At 36.8% G+C, this 9011-nt stretch overlaps 1 protein-coding gene across 4 annotated transcripts in view; it reads left to right on the top strand.

Moving 5' to 3' along the window:
* LOC109211937 overlaps positions 1-4729 on the top strand; it is a 9339-nt gene extending 4610 nt beyond the window's left edge. The window contains exons 10-11 of one of the 4 annotated variants that reach the window (XR_002065793.1): positions 3756-3858; positions 4681-4729. The gene's annotated coding sequence lies outside the window, so the exon portion shown is untranslated. Of the gene's footprint in view, positions 1-3755; positions 4316-4400; positions 4650-4680 lie in introns of those variants that run through there. The other 3 variants (XR_002065792.1, XM_019375537.1, XM_019375536.1) reach the window with 3 other exon arrangements.
* The last annotated feature ends 4282 nt before the right edge of the window (positions 4730-9011 follow it).

Here is a 9011-nt window from a genome sequence, read left to right as displayed (position 1 = left end):
CTTTTGAGGCTAGTCTTTTGTGGCTGGATTATGACTCTGAAACGACAAAAAGAACTCGTCGAAGAAGCTCAAATAATTCTATTTCTGATACAATCTTTCTGCTGTGAGACAAATTTATAACACTTTATTATCTAGGTTTTTCTTTTGTTTCCTCTCAAAAGTAAGATTCTGCAAATGGTCATGATATCTTAGATGATAATATTGGAGATACTTCCATTTATTAAGCTTTGATTTTCTATGGTAGTTTATAGTAGAACATTTAACCTGATTCAGGAAAAAGTATTAATTTTTCTGAGAATTTCTAAACAAGACTAGAAATGCCCACATCTGCAAGAAGGTTCAAGTAGCACATATCAGCGATAAAATGAGTCGTTTGAGATGGTTTGGGCATGTCTTGCGCCGACCACTAGATGCACTGGTCCATAGATGTGAAACCATGATAAGTGAAGGTATTAAAAGGGGACGAGGTAGACCTAAAATCACTTGGAAGGAAGTTGTCTCGAATGATCTCCAATATCTTGGGATCCTTGCAGACTAAGCGAAAAATATTGCACAATGGAAGAAATAAATCTATATAGCACTGTTGTCGCAGGCGAAAAGCGTTAAAAAGCCCTCTAGGTCTATGATCTATCAAGGATTTAAGTACAAAGCAAAATCGAAGTATGGGATGTAATTGCACAATTATGTGTAATGCAAGAAAAAAGTAACACCTTCATTCTTAATGATCACCTTAACAATTAATATATCTTTTTTGATGTTCCTATTTATCGTTTAGTACCGCTATATTCAAAATAGAACATATGGTCAATGGGGTGCATGTCTTAATGCTTGCCTACACTAAAGCGCGACCTAAGTGAGGTGAGGCGCCTATCCTGAGCTTCAGCAGGGTTTAAGCGAGCCTCAAATGAGAGCCTTTGATAACACTGTTACATAGACAATGCCTATTAGTTGAGAATATGTTTTGGTTATGTCAATATTGTTACTTTACATCCTATATTTTTCTAGGAGTTGTTTAGCGTCTTAGAGATTTACACGTCAATAGAAAATATAAAAAACTTTTAGTACTTTTTATTTTATTTATATTTTATTTGTATGATATTGGCTTGAGAAGTTTATATGGAGTAACATGATTGTGAGAAAGCACGGGAGAAAATATATTATTGATTAATTCTAAAGTGTTGTGCAATGCCCTATTTATATACAGTGATTACATACTAATAGGTATCTACTTCCCGATGTGGGGCACTATACATTACTAACTATTTAACACTCCCCCTCAAGCCAGTGCATATAAATCATATGTACCGAGCTTGTTACCGATGTAACTAATACGAGAACTAGTAAGAGACTTGGTGAAAATATCTGCAAGCTGATCATTCGACTTCACAAACTTTGTAACAATATCTCATGAGAGTATCTTTTCTCTATTTAAGTGACAATCGATCTCAATGTGTTTATTCCTCTTATGGAACATCGGATTTGACACAATATGAAGAGCAGCTTGATTATCACACACCAGTTCCATTTTTGCTAATTTCTCCGAACTTCAACTCTTTGAGCAACTGCTTGACCCAAACTAGCTCACATGTTGCCATGGCCATGGCCCGATATTCTGCTTCGGCGCTAGTAGTGTTGTGAAAGTGCTCGCTTCAGCGCTTAAAGTGCGAAGCGAAGCGAAGCGAGGGGGGCACATGGTCGCTTCTGTGGTGAAGCGAAGCAGGTGATATGAAGCGTGCGCTTCTGCCAAAAAAGCGAGAAGCGCGACTGAAGTGAGAAGCGACAGTAGCGAGCGCTTCACTATATTTAGTGGCTGTCAACGTTAATAAAATAAGAAAACTATCGTTTTTCAAAAACATCATCTAGCAGCAGAGAAAAACAGCGACTAGGGTTTCCATTTTCAGCACTTTTCAAGTTCAATTTGATTAAGTTCAAGCCCAAGTATGTGATTTCTTCTTCCTCCTCCTTCTTCTCCTTCTCCTTCTCTCACTGTTTTTGTCTTAAATTGCAGCGAAATGCTGCCCAATTTTTTTCTTACGTATTGCCTTCTTTTTTGTTTCAGTTCTTCTTAGTTCTTACTGCCTTTTTTTGGTTTCCATATTTTTTAAAAATTCCGCTTCACTTCAAAAAAGCGAGCACTTCGCTTCTCACTTCACACTTTAAGCGAAAAGGGGCTTGTCGCTTTTCCTCGCTTCACGCTCTTTACAACACTGGGTGCTAGATCGAGCAACTATATTCTGTTTCTTGCTCTTCCAAGAGACCAAATTACCTCCTACTAGAACACAATATCCAGACGTAGAACGCTTATCAGAAGGTGATCCTGCCCAATCAGCATCTGTGTACCCAACAATCTGCTCGTGGCCTCGATCCTCGAATAGTAATCCTTTGCCTGGAGCTGACTTTATATACTGAATAATGCGAACAACTGCATCACAATTACTATCACAGGGAGAATCCATAAACTGACTTATAACACTCACAGGAAAGGAAATGTCAGGTCTAGTCACTGTGAGGTAATTTAATTTACCAACCAGCCGCCTATATCTTGCAGGATCGCTGGAGAAATTCTTCCGGCGGCGCGTGGTTACCTTTCTGCCGGAGTTTTTTTTGAGGGTTGGTCGCCGAAGGCTGATCTACGTCGTGGTGGTATTGGTTTTTACTCAACACTGACGGATACTATTGTTTTTGCGGACAAACCTGCTTTCTTTTGCCGGAAACAAGGTTTCAGGTTGACTGATTTCTCTCTGGAATTTATGCACAGCGATAAAGTTCTCACGGTCGCTCTGATACCATGTGAGAAAGCACGGGGAAAAATATACTATTGATTAATTCTAAAGTGTTGTACGATGGCCTATTTATATACATTGATTACATACTAATAGGTGTCTACTTCCCGGTGTGGGACATTATACATTACTAACTATTTAACAATGGTCAATGAGGATTCATATAGCCGAACCCAACTTGTTTATAACTGAGGCGTAGTTGTTTGTGTTGCTTTACAGATGAATATGTAGCCAAACAGGAGGTATAGTTTTCCTTCTATTTAAAGGACAATAGGTTTCTTAACTGTTGAGAGGAGACTTAAAGCTACTTCCATGAGGGTCGGCTAGTTCTATCTGGTGTAATCAGCCTAGACTCCCAAAAATAACAACATAGGTAATCAAGTACAGGACAAAGAGATCTGATTTGATTATGACAATACTAAGTTGTATAGAGATCATGTCTTGTTGCCTTAAGCGCAGATATGTGCAAGAGATTTAGAGTAGAGTTTATGACTTACTTCTAACACCTATTATGCCTATAAAGTATACAAGCAGTGCTGTTTAACATTTAAATTTGTGGGCTAGTTCATATAGGCACAATAGTAAAACAAATAAATTCTCTGAAAATTCTAATAAATTAATTTGAAAAGTTAGATATAACAAAAAGATCACTTCATAAATAATTCAATTTTGTCTTCAGCAAAATACAAGGGCTCAATAATTTTGTTTAAAAGCAACGCAATGTTGCAAAAGCAAAATAATTGCACCTTGGTTTGTCCTTTCAATAAAAATTTAGAACACCATCATCCAATAATAGAAGCTTAAGGTCAGGAAAAAGAAGAAGACAGAATTACTTTGGGCTCTCGGAGAGGGAGATGTAAGAAAATTTACCAACCTCAACGGTTGGTCCATGTCTGCTGAAAACTGTATTGTCTATGTCTATTCGTGATACCCTGAGAATCTGCTGAAATCCTGCATCATTGCATATTTCAGGTTCTAGTTCTCGTATACATTTAGCAGTACAACTCGAAATTGAACAAGATTGTAGCTGTAAGGGCAGCAATTATCAGGCTAGAGAATGCACCACTCATTTCAGGTGAACGATCCTCGAGATACCTTCATGCGACACTTTCCATACACCTGTGCAAGATTCCAATTCTTTTTCGATGATCGTTTGTTTACATCTATGAAAGGATGTCATACTACTGTCTGTGTGGCATGTTGATTTTCTTGCTTATCTATCAAAAGAACACTATCCTATATGACATGCAATGAACTTATCTGATTGGTTTAGCTTTTCTTTTAGTCCAATCCTGTGAACTGTTCATCTTGGTTTGTACTTTTGCTTTTATAAAGGAGTAAAAATTATTAGTTCGAGCCAGAGGATTGTCTCCACCCTCTTGTATTTCCTTTTACCGTTCTAAGCGGCTTTGTGGCTCTTGTACCTACTCAATGTTGAAAGTGTATGTATTTCACTTGCACTTTTTCAGTTTGTAATATGGTTTCGATTTTGGATTGCCATTCCTTTATAGAAATCACAGGGTATTTCATCACTTTTGATACTGATATCCTGTTCACATTCTGTACTTTCTTTAGAGGCTCATCTATTTTCTTATTCTTTTCTGAGGGACCTTCCAGTTACGGACATAATAAATGCAAACGAACCTCTTGCCTTGAATTTCCATGGTATCAGTTACTGGGTTGGATGACGGATCATCTTACTTGTGAAGATGGCGGCCTTCATAAATTTGAGTATATTAGAGGTTCTCTGGTTGTATCTTTAAAGTTGCATCTCTGTGTCTATCTTGCTGTGTGCATAGCTTCTTCGTTGTAAATATTGTTTTGGCTCCTTGTATTTTAAGGCTCTTAAATATTCATACTTTTCAATGTCGGAATAATATGTATGTTTTCCTTTCAGCCAGGACTTCTTTCAGTCAATGTATCAGATTCCATCTGATCTTGTTGAAGGATGTGCGTGATTCCTCTTCCTTAGGTGGGATGCTTCCATATGCCAGCTTCAATGAATCAATGCCACATCACAAATTAAAACAATTTGGTTGTTTGGTGCTGCCTCTCCTTTAGCATAGAAGCACAACAACAACAAGATAACGACCCAGTAAAATTCCACAAAGTGGGGTCTGGGGAGGGTAGTGTGTACGCAGACCTTCCCTTACCCCGATGGGGCAGAGAGGCTGTTTTCGATAGACCCTCGGCTCAGGAAGACGGAAATAAACAAGAAGAGACAGTTCATCAGCAACGTTAGTAGAAACCATAGAAATAGTAATAGAAGCATAAAAATCATAAAATAGCCAGCGTTTACCAAGTCAATAAAAAATAGCCACTATTTTGCTGCAACAGAGACTGGTCCAGCATAATATACTGGAGTTCGGTGCACTTGTGTATGAACTCCAGCATATTATGCTGCACCGGTATACTTTGCTGGCTCAAGTATAATATAGTGGAGTCTGGAGCACCGGTGCTCCAAACTCCAGTATATTATGCTGGACCGGTATACTTGCTGGAACTCCATCATATTATGCTGGAGTTCCAGCATACTTATCCTGGAACTCCAGTATAATATGCTGGAGTTCAAGTATACTTATGTTGGAACTCCAGCATAATATACTGGCGTATTTTTTCGGATTTTGAACAGTGTTTTCGCTCAGATTTATTTTTACATGAAAAGTAGCTAAATTTCGATTACTTTTGAAACTGGGCTATTTTTGAACGACCAGTTGTAAATCTGGCTATTGAATTTTACCCAAGATCAACCCTATCAAACCTGCCTCACCCCCGGCATGAAGTAGAAAAAGCGAATTGTATCTTCAAAGTTAAACTGTGCGATCAAGAATGTTACAGCTTTTGCCTCTTTGCATGTGACATACAAAGTGTAGGCAGTAGGTTTTCTAGTGCACATTTTTAGATTCTTGGCTTCCTGTTATGTGGTTGTAAATACAACTCTTATCTATTAGCCATATTTTAACTGTCTAAAGCCATCTTTTTCCAGAGATTTACTTTGTCACTAACATTAGCTGATCCTTTTGCCTATAAGAAATTGGACCTTGAAAATCTATTACTTCCAGTAAGATTTTGTGCACAAATCTGGTTTGAGTTGTTTTGGTTCTTTGTTAAAATATTTTACTTTTTCAAAATGTGGAAGTAGGCATCTATGTATGTGTTGATTACTTTGTTTTGTTTTTTGGTTTAACTCATTCGGTATCTGGTACACATTAGCCAGATAAATTGGGATTCATCCCGCGTATGATCCATCAAAGGGGAAAGCATTTCCTATCATAAGCCTATCCATCCTCAGGACTCAAAACCGAAACCTCTGATTAAGTATGAGGAGATTCTATCCATCCCACCACATCCAATGGTAGTTGATTACCTCATTTGTTGCCATCCGTGTTTTATTGTTAGAATTGTTCAGGCACATGATAGTACTCAGAGCTGTTTGATGGTTTGGTAGAGAGTTTATAGCCAAAATTATCTCGTATCTTTGGGAGTAGGTCTAATTTTGTCCTTCATCTATCACCTTAAGCACTTGTTAAAGTTTCCGTTACTAGAATAGCTTTGTAGTCTTCAACTTCAGCTTCAATAGTAAGTTTTCTCCATGATTTGATTTAGTTTCACGGCATCAGAACAATGTTGAGCTTCAACAATCCTATCAAGAACTTCAGCTTCATTAATAATAGTAGAAATGACACCGGATATTCTTAGTAGGAAAAATAAACTGCAACAAAAATACTATGAAGAAAAAAGAGATTTTATTGATAAATATTTGTGAGTACAATTCTATGTATCCCTTGATTCTCCTCTCTGAAATTCTCACTGATTTAAGGGCTTGAGAAGCGTCTTTCTCGAATGTAGGACGATGCAGGCCTCCTTGTGATGTATTTAATCGCCAAGAACGTCGAGTACTTTGCTGTTTCGGGTTGATCTCTGAGAAAAACTCCGTTGATCACTCCTTTGTTGAAGAACTATGCACTTGATGATTGATTTCTCTGTTTGTGGATGCCTTCACCAATTCCGGAATGCTCTTCTCCGACCCTGAATCTCCTCCGGAGAGTTATGTAACTTCTCTATTTATAGTAGTAGAGGATGGACAGTCCAGCTAGGGGTGTTCATAAAAACCCGAAAATCGAACCAAACCGAAAACCAAACCAAGCCGACCAAAAAACCGATACTTCTTAGGTTTGGTTTGGTTTTGGTTTTGAATTTTAAAAACTGATTGAATTTGGTTTGGTTTTGGTTTTACTAAAAAATAACCGAAAAAAACCGAACCAAACCGACTATAAAAGTAGCTATTTAAATTTATTATTACACCTATATATATGTGTATTTTTATATAAAGTTTCTAAAATTTTATGGTACATATTAGTCATTTATATTTTTAGTCTAGTTCTTTGCTATTTAATAATCTAATTCGTTGCCTTTACATTCTAGTTTGATTGGTAGTTTTCTTTTTCTAAGTACAAGAATTTATATCTTGTTAAAAATAATCGATTTTTAATTGAGTAGTTAAATTATTCATCACTATTTGATTCAATTATCATCAATATACCTTGGTAAATGATAGATTTCTCAAAGAGCAATTGATTTGATAGTGTTATGTTGAAAATGTAGTCGCCGGAATACGCGTTTGGTAGTGTATTTCTCATACTTAAGAAAAAAATCGATAAATAACCGAAAAAACCGAAAACCCGACAAAAATCGAATCGATAAAAAACCGACTTAATTGGTTTGGTTTGGTTCCAATATTTGAAAAACCGACTTACTTGGTTTGATTTCCTTTTAGGGAAAAACCGACCCAAACCGAACCATGAACGCCCCTAAGTCCGGCTATACATGAACTCTCTTGCTTGATTTGATTGGCTCAGGTAAGTCATCAAACTTATCACATAAGCCATGTGATAAGCTTATTTGTGATTGGCCAAGACATGTCATTTTAGACATTTGGCAACTCTTGATTGGTCACTGTTTTAGACTGGGATTGCCACATCGTTTCACACGTGGCGTCATTTTGTTGACTTTGAGTTCGACTGGAAAATGCTATGTCACTTGACACATGGCATGAGTCTGGACCTTAGGACGAAATAGATCTTGGGCTTGAAAATAGTAAACTTGGACTAAGTTAATTTGTAAAGTCCAAATTAATTATTTAATCCAATAGAATTAAGATTCAATCCAAATTTTGTATGGATTAAATTCAATAAATTTGATACGTCTACAGGTGCCCCTACTTTAAGGTTTGTCGTAATGTGAATTACCGAGGCTTGAAGACAAGATTTGAAGTACCAGTAAATAAAACATAAAACGCGTGATTCATTAAGTGAAAGACGCTAACCGAATAGTTAGAAATGCCGCAAACAAAGATCTAACTTTTTTCCGAGCAGAGATAACACTTTTCAAGCAAGGACCTTTTGTTGGACGAGTGTAACCTGGGATATGGTGTTTTATACTCCAAAAAAAAGAAAAATGGTCTTCAATTCAAAGCGCGGCAATTGGCAGTAAGCCATCTTAATTTGAAATTTTGTTGGACATTTTCTTTTGACACTACGTAGGCATCCACTTTGGGCCACATTTGAAAATTTCATATTTATCTCCTGTTGACATGTAGTAATAGGATAAAATATTCCACTTTAAATTCTCAGCATTGTAAGTGCCCCCTCATTAGTAGCAATTTTTTCGTTTTCTTGCTTTATTCCAATAACATACTCCTCTTCAAATGTAAACTCTTCCTTGATGAAAATTCTTCTCCTATTAAAAGATAAATTCCTTCTTGCGCAACTCCTATAAAAAGACAGATACCTCATGCTATATATTCATATTTCTTAGTTAATAGAAGGAAGAAAATTTTTTCATCAACTTTTGATGATTAGTAGCATTACAATGTAAAAGCAGTAACTCATCGAAGCATGCGATCAACATTCAACCTTGTGTGGAGAGTAGCAAATTAGATCAGTAGCACTTTTACGAGCTTTAGCCACAAAGAACTGAAAGACCCAAGCTTGACAGATTTTCTTTTCGGCAGATCAACATTTATTTAGATTGTCCTTTTTTTTACAGCTAACAATCTTTGTATACAGATTTTAACTTGTTTCAACATGTGCTTTACATTGCTTCTTTATTCAGAGTTAGTTAATCCATATTGAAGGACTCCACCAGCATGAGAAGCCAAATTTGCAACTTTGAGCAATGGAGATCGCTGTTCAAGACCAAAAGTTTGCCCCAAGTTAAAGCTTGGTG

Source organism: Nicotiana attenuata, unplaced genomic scaffold (assembly GCF_001879085.1).
Source record: "Nicotiana attenuata strain UT unplaced genomic scaffold, NIATTr2, whole genome shotgun sequence".
In the NCBI taxonomy this organism is placed as follows: Eukaryota; Viridiplantae; Streptophyta; class Magnoliopsida; order Solanales; family Solanaceae; genus Nicotiana; species Nicotiana attenuata.
The sequence above is the reverse complement of the archived record's forward strand: the minus strand, read 5'-3'. Positions and strand labels throughout refer to the sequence as shown.